The 12,436-nt window shown below is 37.1% G+C and overlaps 1 pseudogene; it reads left to right on the top strand.

The window, feature by feature from the left end:
• Positions 1-5,489: 5,489 nt before the first annotated feature.
• The window catches only part of LOC107755447 (protoheme IX farnesyltransferase, mitochondrial-like), a 60,791-nt pseudogene continuing 53,844 nt past the window's right edge, over positions 5,490-12,436 (top strand).

Below are 12,436 nucleotides of genomic sequence, written 5' to 3'. Positions count from 1 at the left end.
TGTTACACAAAAACACAACTGTGTTTGGAAGAGTTTGAAACAACAATGTAAAACGTTAATAATGTAAAATATTAATAATGTGGTGAATTTTACAAATCAAATAAGGGAAAATAAGTAAACATTTGTCAATCAAAAGTTTAACTGTTTGGAAAATAAATATAATGCAGTAAAAAAAACATTTTAGAGCGTATTTGTACTGGGACTAGCTGAAAATCTACAAAAGATGTATAGTATACATAGAAAATACAGCTCGTGCAAATCTCTCTTTTTTTTTCTTTTTGGGTATTGTTATTGTTACTGCTATTCTAATTGACGCTGTGCATTAGCAAATAGTTGTGGCCATTTATATTTGCTCAAGCATACACACAAGTCTCTTTATAAATAAAATCTTGAGCACATTTTACATCATATCGTATATCTCTTCCATCGATGCATGACCCCGACTGAAACCCTTCAGTATATTTCAGTCACAGTCCCTTTGTTCATGCGTCTTCTTTTCTCTCTCCTTGCCCTGAAAGAATGCTTACAGTCTATCTCAAGATGCTACATTCTGACATGATGAAAGACCACCACAGTGGATGAGACCTCTGTCTGTGTGCTCTGAAAAGCGCCGTGTGTTAAGCAGATCCACCCAATCAGGCTGTATTGTTCTGAAGCCCTCCAGGCCATCTGCTTCTCAGGTTGGTCAAAGCTGAAAACCTTGTGCTGAGCAGGATGTGGAGCCATGTCTAGCTTTATGACCTCTCTATATCTATAGTCTTTACCCTATGGAGCATCTAATTCAATTATCACACACCTCTATATGACAATAGTCATTGTAGGTGTCTATTCTGAAGGCTGAGGGCAGCATTTAGAAGAAGTCTAGAAGAACAAAGAGTGTGAGCATTCTTGATTAGCATCCTTGGTTACAAATGGCGCTTGAGGACACCTTGAGAACCATTACCACATGTTTACCATATTGTCTTTGTGAAGGCAAGTCACAGTCAACTCGAGTTCAATGTATAAAGCGAATAATATCAGTTTTTACATAAATTCTGCAGTCTCTTCTTAAAAATGATGAATATTTCTTGCTGATAATTGCAAGTGTCCAGTCAGATTTGTGACTATGGACATCTATTCTAATAAACAAACAATTTCCTGATCTTATTTTCTCATCCTCATTTTTCCATTCAATGCATTGTCAACAAGCACGCAAATTATGTTATTCTTGGGGAATCAGATTACATGAATTGCTGCAAATCGTGGAGCGAAGAACAATGAATCCGACTGAATGACACTGATTTTTTTCTGTATTTCTTCAGGAAAGGTCAAACAACTTTAGCACAGAGATACTTCTGATATTTTTGAATAGTTTATTATTATTTCATTTATAATAAAAAAATCGATTTTTTTAATTTAATTACAGGCTATTATAAACTAATATCTTACTACAGTGAATATTTTAGACTTATTTTAATTATGTAAGACATACCAGTCCTGACTTTTTAAAACTATTTTTATATACTTGTATTTTTTATTTTATTAGTGTTAGATTATATATATATATATATATACAGTATCTCACAGAAGTGAGTACACCCCTCACATTTTTGTAAATATTTTTTCTGTGAGATACTGTATATATATATATATATTACGTGTGTAATATAAAATTTGTTTAAAAGTTTTTATTCTAATCAACCATAAAAATCAGCAGGACATTTTGTCTGTTATTTAGTTATGATTTACTTGGTAGCCAATCCATAGTGAGATCTAATTATTCAGAAAACCTGCCAATAACTACAAATTAAACATCAAATTGGTTCTTATTGGGTATGATTGTGTCATATTGTGCAACTTTTTAGGGCACTAGTTTAAGCATATTAGGCCAAGATATGTATTGTATGTACACACATGCACAACAGATTACAATAAAAAAAAAAATTCTGTGAGATACTGTATATATATATATATATTACGTGTGTAATATAAAATTTGTTTAAAAGTTTTTATTCTAATCAACCATAAAAATCAGCAGGACATTTTGTCTGTTATTTAGTTATGATTTACTTGGTAGCCAATCCATAGTGAGATCTAATTATTCAGAAAACCTGCCAATAACTACAAATTAAACATCAAATTGGTTCTTATTGGGTATGATTGTGTCATATTGTGCAACTTTTTAGGGCACTAGTTTAAGCATATTAGGCCAAGATATGTATTGTATGTACACACATGCACAACAGATTACAATAAAAAAAAAAAAAACAGTACATGTACTCACAAATCAGCTGCACTATTGTAAAGTGCTGCAGGCTCATTTATTCTTTTCTTATAGTGTGATTTCAAGTCAGACAAAACCTACCAACACAATAGCATGCACCTCGAATCAAACCACTCTCAAAAAAGTTCACAGGGTCAAAGCTGCAATCCCATCTTGTTGCACAACTCCTGTCTGTGGGAGCTGAATAGAGCTCATGATCTGTGGCTGTTAGAACGTACTGCTGGGCATTGCTGACATTCATCAGAGCTGCATCTGGATAGGGGGGTGAGATTAGATCATGTAATCTGCTAGGAGAGGATGGGGGGGCTGGCCAGGAAGTGGCTGTAATGAATGAGATGAATCAGGGAAATGGGTTTGGATGGTGGGTTTCAACCATCAGGCCTTTAATACTGGAGGAAGATCTCTGTTGCTTTTACAAAGTAGGCTGAATCATCTCTTTTTATATGGGGTTATCAGATGTTGCAAACTAGGCTACTGTATCGGTATTAGGAAATTATGAATCACATACAAGACATGCAATAAGATAGAAGACCATTGCAGGTCTTGGTAGCCCATCCGTAGACCATCCATAATTAGGGGTTCATGCATGTAGTGCATATCACTTGACAAATCTCCTCATAATGCACAACTTTGCCTCAAAAACCATTGCTCTCAATCAAATCGTTCATTAAATATTCTCAAATATGTTAAAAACCTACTTTTGCGAACTCGTCCTAGGTTTTTTGCTCAATCTCGATCAAACCACTGCAATAATATTCTCTGGACTCTCTAGATCAATAATTATCAAAAAAAAAAGTTGAATTTTGTCCTTTGGTTAGCTATAGTCATTTAAAAATGGGGCGTGGCCAAATATACCCAAAAGCCTATAAAACCTAAATGAAAACTCAAAACTTTACGGAACTTGGTGAAAACATGTGTAAGAGGACGCATAATAAGCACGCAAAATGTCATGGAGATCGGACCATAGGTGGCGCTATAACAGTTAAAAAGGCCTCAAAAACACAATATTTCTATAGAAAATGACCTCAAGTTGTAGAACATGTTCATATATTCACACAAACACTAGATCTTCATATCATATGATAGATCTCCTCATTCTGAACAACTTTGCCTCTGGGACTAATGCTGTCAATCAAACCTAGGTTTTAAACTCAAAACCAATAAAATCACTGCAGTACAGCTCTTTAGACTCTACGTAAATAATTATCAAAAATTTTTGAAAATTTGCATTTGGACAGTTATAACAGGGCCATTTAATAATACGGCCTTGATATAGTGTACCCAAAACCCTATAAATCTATAAAAAGAAAACCCTATAAAAGAAAGCTCTAAATTTCATGAAAAAGTGAGCACGTGTCATATGATTGTAGACAAGCATGCAAAATGCAAAATTTATGGGGCTCAGACATTAGTTGCCTCGATAACAGTTAAAAAGTTGAAAAAGTACATTTAAATAGCAAAATCCATGGAATTGTCATTTTAACTTCTAGAAGCAGAAGACCATTAATTGGCTCATTCTGCTCACTATATAGCTCTATTTACAGGTCTGCCATTTGTATTCATGTCTATAAATTATAAAGTCACTATGATAACATTCAATATCACATTTTGTCAAACTTTACCACTTCATTTACATGGAGGAATCAATTTACCTGGAGGAATTTTGCAATCATGCCACATTATGATTACAGTGAGACCTGAAAATTGCATTATAAAGAGAAGACTTGCAGTAAGCATTTTGTTACCCATCATTTACTTTAAATCTCTACATCTACAACAAAATGTGTTTGCATGTGTAAGTATGCTTACTTTGTATTAAGTATTATACCTAAGCCCTTTCATTTCAGGTTGAGTATGTGTGTGTTGCAAGATTTTTCATCATGGATGTATTGTAATGTCAGTCCAAAATTTCAGGTTTGCCTAGACCAAAACAGCTTACATGCAATAAAGGCCTTAAAGTACTTGAGCCCCGGTAATCGCTGCTTGCAGCTATATTATTTTATTGTATTTTTTGATTTTATATTATAAAAAAAACACTTTTGTGAACTAGTCATAGGCTTTAAACTCGAAACCAATAAAATCACTGCAGTACAACTCTTTAGAATCTCTAGGTCAATAATTATCAAAAAATGTTGAACATTTGCATTTGGACAGCTACAACAGGCCCATTTAATAATATGGCCTTGATATAGTGTACCCAAAACCCTATAAATCTATAAAAAGAAAACCCTATAAAAGAAAGCTCTAAATTTCATGAAAAAGTGAGCACGTGTCATATGATTGTAGACAAGCATGCAAAATGCAAAATTTATGGGGCTCAGACATTAGTTGCCTCGATAACAGTTAAAAAGTTGAAAAAGTACATTTAAATAGCAAAATCCATGGAATTGTCATTTTAACTTCTAGAAGCAGAAGACCATTAATTGGCTCATTCTGCTCACTATATAGCTCTATTTACAGGTCTGCCATTTGTATTCATGTCTATAAATTATAAAGTCACTATGATAACATTCAATATCACATTTTGTCAAACTTTACCACTTCATTTACATGGAGGAATCAATTTACCTGGAGGAATTTTGCAATCATGCCACATTATGATTACAGTGAGACCTGAAAATTGCATTATAAAGAGAAGACTTGCAGTAAGCATTTTGTTACCCATCATTTACTTTAAATCTCTACATCTACAACAAAATGTGTTTGCATGTGTAAGTATGCTTACTTTGTATTAAGTATTATACCTAAGCCCTTTCATTTCAGGTTGAGTATGTGTGTGTTGCAAGATTTTTCATCATGGATGTATTGTAATGTCAGTCCAAAATTTCAGGTTTGCCTAGACCAAAACAGCTTACATGCAATAAAGGCCTTAAAGTACTTGAGCCCCGGTAATCGCTGCTTGCAGCTATATTATTTTATTGTATTTTTTGATTTTATATTATAGCCTATATATATATATATATATATATATATATATATATTGTATACATTTGTACAACATTTTCAAGTTATTTGAGACACATACAGTAGAGTCTAGACTAAATTAAAGCTTTTGAACATTTTCATCGTTACTTTACAATAACAATTATAAAAAGATTACAACAAGAATCTATTAAATCAGAAAAGGAATCCATTGTAACTCAATGCTCACACTGTACTTAGCTTCGTGCGCGTGCGCGTGCCTGCCAGCAGAACACACGTCACAGGAAACACTTCTCTTCTGACAGCGAGGTCAAGATGGCGCGCTGCAGCATGTGAAGGAGACTAAGCCGCAGCCGGTGGTTCGCTTGAGTAACATGTACAAAACACCATGTAGTATACTGACGGGAGTCTGTAAATGCCTTTCACGTAATGGTATTAATAACTATATCATGTTAATGAGGCATATGTGTGTTTTCGCTCGTTCCGTGCTGGTATTTTGGCATTTTGCTAGCCGGTTAGCCTAGCCGCTGAAGCGCTACTGCAGCACCATGACCTTAAAATAACATGACAGTTTACATGACGTGATCCTATTTTAAAAGGAATCCCCGTAACTACATGCATATAGATAGATATACAAGTATTTTTCTGCTCTGCTTTGTGCATATTGCTTGCTGCAGATCATTTGACTTACGTTGCCCATTGTATAATCATGTATATACAGGCGTGTGTGTGTATATATGTATGCATCATGCATGTGTGTGTGTGTGTGTGTGTGTGTGTGTGTCTGTGTCTGTGTTAGAGAGATTGTCGTGCAAATATTGTTTATATTAGAAAAACTGCTGTATTGTGTCCCCATGAGTGTTGCAGGTGTCAGTTTTGATATGATGCCATGTGTTATTTGGCCTGACGTTACTGTGAAGTTGTCAAATGTCTAGTAAATTGAGGAGTTGGTGTAGTGATACACTCCAACAACCACTGAATTGATAAAGATAAAGCATTTCTTATGCAATTGCTATTTCTAATAGAAAAGTTTCACATTCATAAATTTACATGGTCTGACTCCAGAACAAATTTTTCTCACTTTAAAAAATTACTCCAAACTTTGTTGCTATACACATATGTAAAGATAAAAAGGCAGGTATGAACAGGTATGACTTTTTTTTTTTAATTTTTTGCATGTAGTGGCACCTCTTCTGTTTTTCTTACCTTTGAATTAATATTTCTCATTGTGTTTTTGTCGTTCTTGTTGATGGCATTAATTAAAATAAAGATCAATATTAATTAATGTCTTGTCTTGTTGAAGGTTTGGTTGGTGTCAGCGTGCAGCAGAAGATCATTGCAAATGCGGCTAGGAGTCACATGAGTGCCAGGAGTCTGATTCAGCTCTGCAGGAAAAATCAAGCAGAATGGATCACGTTCCAGCATCTCTGCTTTCTGAAGAGACAGGTATAGGATGTGAGGTGCTGCCTTTATGGATCCATAACCAGTAATACACTGACCAGGACAATTCAGCTCTAAAATAATCTATTTGTAGACATTTTTGATATTTATAAATATTATCTAGTCTTTTTGAGCCAACTCTCTTATAATACTTTTGCAGGGGGATACTGTTTCTATGTAATATTATTTTCCTAAATTATTTGCAAATTAAATTAGGCATATTTAAATTCCCTGTATCTTCCCATTTTAACAGAATTAACTGATTAAATTGAAATCCATCAAATGTCATAGCCGTATTTCTTCCCTCTTCCCCCAGTATGTGAAGAGCAGCAGCGGTCTCGGCCAGAGAGCGAGACCCAAGCAGGAGCATGTTGCCTCTGTGCTGGACGATCGAGATGATTCGGTGGTCAGTCAGGTTCAGCAGATACCAGCCTTAAAGCCTGAACCAGGTACTGTGGTGCCGCCATGTGACCCGGTTGAACCAGAAGCAGCCAGAGGCCCGGCAATTGGAGGCCCGGCAATGGAAAGAGTTAAAGGTTGAATACAGTGATTTACCAGGGATTTACGCACGGCTCTCCAAACTTAAATTAACAGGTATATGTTTTATGTATTTTGTATAAATGAAAGTCATATTGCATAATTGAGCAATATGTAGTTACTTATGCAGTAAGCAAAGCTAAACTGCTGATCATGAAGTTCATGGAAAGTTAAATGTGATGCTTAATTAAATAATCATTTAAAAAAATAGTCTCCGCCCATTAAGTACTTTTTCAGTTTTCATCCTTTTAAATTTTCTTTAGCTTTTTCTGAAAGAATAATATTGTATGTGATAAGCATTCCACTTATTTGTTCTGCATAATTAACTTGCATAATATGCTGGAAGTTATACTTCTGACAACTTTTAGTGATATGATAGCAGAACATTTATTGATGTCTAATAGCCTAATGACATCTAGCTAACTTTCCTCTGACTCTTCTTAAATTGATTCTTAATTGTTAGTTTAGAGGGTGAATAACATACACTTCTTTTTTGTTGTTGTTGAATTGATGCAATTTTTTTTTTACAAGATGTTAAAACTCCATTGTATTTAATATGAAATTCCGCTAAAAGTGTTTTTTTTTATCTTATCACTTTTACTTATTTGTTCATTGTTTTTCATATACTTTTGACATTACATTTTTGCAGAAACTGCAGTTACCGTTTTAACTAAATCAATAAGCTATTTTGTAACCTTGCTCTTTCTTTTTGTCCATAGCTCTTGTGGTTACTACGGCAGCTGCTGGCTATGCCATGGCTCCAGTGCCTTTTGACCCTGTCACATTTTTGATGGCTTCAGTCGGAACGGGTCTCTCTTCCTGTACAGCCAATTCCATCAATCAGGTCAGTCACCTCATGCACATTCATAAAATAACTGCACACTCAGCAGAGCGTGACTGGACCAAACACATCATATGAAGCCAAGTGACCTGACATCCAGCTGGAACAAGCTAGCAAGTGTTAGACGCACATGTGTGTATGTGTATATCAGGGCTCCAGACTCATTCTTCCCACTGGTCGCTCTTTTGCGACTAACTTTCTCAGTTGGTCGCACAAGCACATGATTTGGTCGCATTTTTTTATTTTTTTGCTACAACATGGGATTAATCAATGCATGCTGATGAACTTTTATCATATCATAGCATACACCACATGCTCTATTATATACCGACTAATAAATTACAGAATGTTTAGCTAACATTGAGGAATCAAATAAAAAACAAATAAAAGAGAGCAGCTTCTATAGCATAACGTGAGGTAAACGGCAAAGATAACAAGCTTTTCAAAATAAAAACAAAAAGAAAAGTAAAACTAAATTTGCTGTCGGTGACAGTGCTTGCATGTTTTTGTTTTGTTTTTTTCCCCCCACAAGAATACCAACATGTTCACCTTCTCTGGTTTAAGAAGCTGTCTTTTACTTTAGCTTGAAAACCATACATAATTTTTGCTGCGTGCACCTTCGCGCTCATGCTGATGCGGTGAGTATAAATCAGGCTCTACACTCTTAAGCGCTGCGCAGTTCAAACGAGTAGCGCTGTTTCGTTATGCTTTTGGTTTCGTTTGCCGTTTGATGTTTCTCATATGCAGAAATGGCAGCGCTTATGAGTTGAACAACGCGGTGGTCGCGCCAGTGCGACCGCTCACAAAATTTAGTCGCACAGGCAGAAAAAATGCTCACAAAATGCAACCAGTTGGTCGCAGTCTGGAGCTCTGTATATTAAAAAGCTGTGCATGTCTGATGTTGTCTACCTTTAGATCTATGTGTAGATGTAGTTTTCTTTTGTATTGCAGAATTAATTTTAGGATAATCATTTCCCTGCTTCAGGATGATAAAGCACATTTTACCTCCAAATTCTTATTACTATAACGTCTCACTTATTTTTCAATTATGTATAATTACAGAGTTATTCATTTATTTTTTTGTCTGTTACAGTAACAAAAAATGTTAATTAAAACAAACAAAAAAATATTTTATTTAAAAAAATGTTATACATTGTAGTATTACTTTTTTAAATAAAAAAATTTATTAACTTTTTTTTGTTTTAATTAACTTTGTTACTTTGATAAAAAAAATAATGCTGTAATGAATCATCATTAAAAAATAAGTGAGCCAGTTACAGAAGCATTATAGTAATAAGAATTTGTAGGTAAAATGTGCTTTATCATCCTGAAAATCTGCTGCTTCTAATAGTCTAATTCTGAAAACGGATCAGTAATTTCTGAAAACAATCTACTGAATTTTATGGAATTAGAGTGAGTGCTGTGTAGAATTATTTTTTTATTTTTTTTTTTGTAATCTAGATATTTCGCTAGCAATGGCCTTTACTTTCACACTAATAAAAATTTACTTGCATTGTAGCTTTTACCGTGGTTTAAAATTCATGATTGCAAAAGTAGACATCTGACATCTAAAAAATGTGATGACCAGAGTTTGGCTAGATGTCAAGTCAAGTCAAGTCAAGTTTATTTGTACAGCGTTTTTCCAATAGGTCTGAGAGGAAATCTGCAAATTCTTTTAGGAAATCTGTATATGGCCCTGGTGGTCTATACACAGTAGCCAGAGCAAGAGATACGATAGATTTCTTTTGCATATCTGACAGTGTAACATTAAGCATTAGTATTTCGAATGAGTTAAACCTGTATCCTGTCTTCTGAGTAACATTGAGAATATCACTATATATTGTTGCAACACCGCCGCCACGACCAGTCTGACGGGGCTCATGCTTATAACAGTAGCTTGGTGGAGTAGACTCATTTAGACCAATATAATCATTAGGTTTTAGCCAGGTTTCAGTCAAGCAGAGTACATCAAAACGATTATCTGTGATTATTTCATTTACAATAACTGCTTTGGGTGAGAGTGATCTAATGTTTAGGAGCCCAAACTTTAAAAATTGTTTTTGTTCATTTATTTTACATTTTTCTGGTTTAATCACGATAAGATTTTTTCTAGATCCTGCATTAAATTTATATTTTGACCTCACTATTCGGGGAACAGACACAGTCTTTATAGATTGGACAGCACAAGTACTTCTATCATTTAAGCGGGTAGAACACAAGTCATCAGGGCAGTTATTTGAGATTTGACTTACTAGTCATATGGAGCGTAGCGTCCTGGAGATGTTGTCCGACATGAGTTCCGCTCCGACTCTGCTGGGGTGCAGGCCATCAGCGCGAAAAAGCCTAGGACGCTCCCAGAAAAGATTCCAATTATTAACAAAGAGCAGTTTCTGTTCTTTACACCATGACAATAACCATTCATTTAAAGCAAAAAGTCTACTGAACCTTTCATGTCCTCGTCGATACGTGGGAAGCGGTCCTGACACGATGATCGTCGTCGCGGGCGATGTGCGGCGCACCGTCTCGATCAGGCTCCTGAAGTCCCTCTTCAGTGTCTCCGTCTGCCGCAGCTTGGTGTCGTTAACCCCCGCGTGAAGCACGACCGCTCCGGTGCTCTCGTCGCCCTTCAGGATCGCGGGTATCTGCGCAGAAACATCGAGAACACGAGCACCAGGGAAACAGTGAGTGTGCACTTTACCTTCAGCTAACGTAGCACGGACGTGCCGGACGATGGAGTCTCCGATGATCACAGCGTCGCGTTCCGTCTCGCGGAGGGGAGCGAAGCGGTTCCGGGTGGAGATCTCGAAGACCGGAGGCGGCGGGGGGGGAGAGGTCGTCGCCCGGGGCCTGGCTCGCGTCTTCCGCTGCGGCTGCACCCAGGGTCCGTGGTGTCCCGGCGCCGGAGTGAAGGACATCTGGGAAGATCGCGTCCTGGGTGCACCGGGCCTGTGCAGAGAAACACACGGAGTAGAGGTGGTTGGAGAATTAGCAGCGCGCTGTATACTTACCTCGGACTTGTGAGCGTCAGCCTGGGATGATTCCAGCGCGGCTCTCTGCTCTTTCAGCTGGGTCTGCCTCTCCACCAGGTCGCGGATCTGCTTCTCCACGGCCTCCAGCTCGAGCTGCACCGAATGCAGCTTGAACGTGTCCTCACCTGCACTCAAAGGTAGACACACATCCGCCATTAAAGCAAGTAACAGTGAGTAAAACAATGGTAATGTGTGTGAATAGAGTATTTGTAATGTAAGCGAGGTTAGCGGCAACCACGCTGGCGATGCTAGTGGGCTATATGCTAATAGCGGACTCTGGAAGTCAAAAATAGAACTAGTGATAACAAGGCGCTCTGATTGTTTTTGTTGTAGAATACGATGGGGGATATATTCACACGTTATAGAAACGAAAATGATGGTGTATAAAATTGATTTTAAGATAAAAAATTAGACGACAAAGAATTAACTTGACGGAGCTCAAACTCAAAACACACGGCAGCAACAAACCCAGCACACATCCCAGATGTGTTGATGCAGGCCCAGGGCAGACCACACAAATCCAGTTGTAGATGGTTAGAAATGTATGACCCGCTAGTTTTGGTACTTAAGCTCGACTCTGCACAAGCATTCCAGTCAGAGTAATTGCTTACTTGGCGGTCTGTTGATTTTTCTATTGTTTTGCTAGTGTACAGCTAGATGGATGAAGTCTCATTGCTGCATTGGCTTGACTTCAGTGAGTCCCACAATGCCCAGCAGAGTTTCATTGTGTGTTACACAAACACGGGACACAAGCACTCGATATGGGCTCTCACAGTGCACTTTGTCATTAGTTTAGAGAGAAAGAAAAGAAATCAGCGCTTAAGTGAGCCAATTGTAGAGTCTTTTGCATTCCACTCCTGCTGTGTATCTAAAAAATACATTAGGCCAGATTAGCTGTGCCGCTGTGATGTTTTTCAGATGAAAGCATTTGCCAAGCTAGAATGAGAAGAAACAGAGAGCGAGAGGCACGCGTTGCATACACACTGGTTTGCTCCATCCGTAATCAGCTTTCTGCTCCAAGCGGAGTACGTTCTGTGCAGTTATGCTCTTCGTGACTCAAGAGTATTAGCCAAATTGAAGATTGTTACATCAACTTGCTTTAAGGCCTGTGGCTTCTTGGCCAATAACCAGGCGTGGCCTGTAATTTGTTGAAGGTCACAATCACACCACTGGGCCGAGCCCCATTGGCTGAGTTCACCTGATGACCTGTTTTTAAAGAGGTCCTACTATGCTTTTTCACTTTTTCAACTTTAGTTAGTCTGTAATGTTGCTGCTTGAGCATAAAAAAAAATCTGCAAAGTTACAAAGCTCAAAGTCCACTTCAATAGGAGATATTTTATTTAACAGAAATCACTTTTCAAAAACTACAACGAACGACTCGTTTGGACTACAACGCATATTTTC

This window comes from Sinocyclocheilus rhinocerous, unplaced genomic scaffold (assembly GCF_001515625.1).
Source record: "Sinocyclocheilus rhinocerous isolate Xijiao unplaced genomic scaffold, SAMN03320098_v1.1 scaffold140, whole genome shotgun sequence".
In the NCBI taxonomy this organism is placed as follows: Eukaryota; Metazoa; Chordata; class Actinopteri; order Cypriniformes; family Cyprinidae; genus Sinocyclocheilus; species Sinocyclocheilus rhinocerous.
The sequence above is the reverse complement of the archived record's forward strand: the minus strand, read 5'-3'. Positions and strand labels throughout refer to the sequence as shown.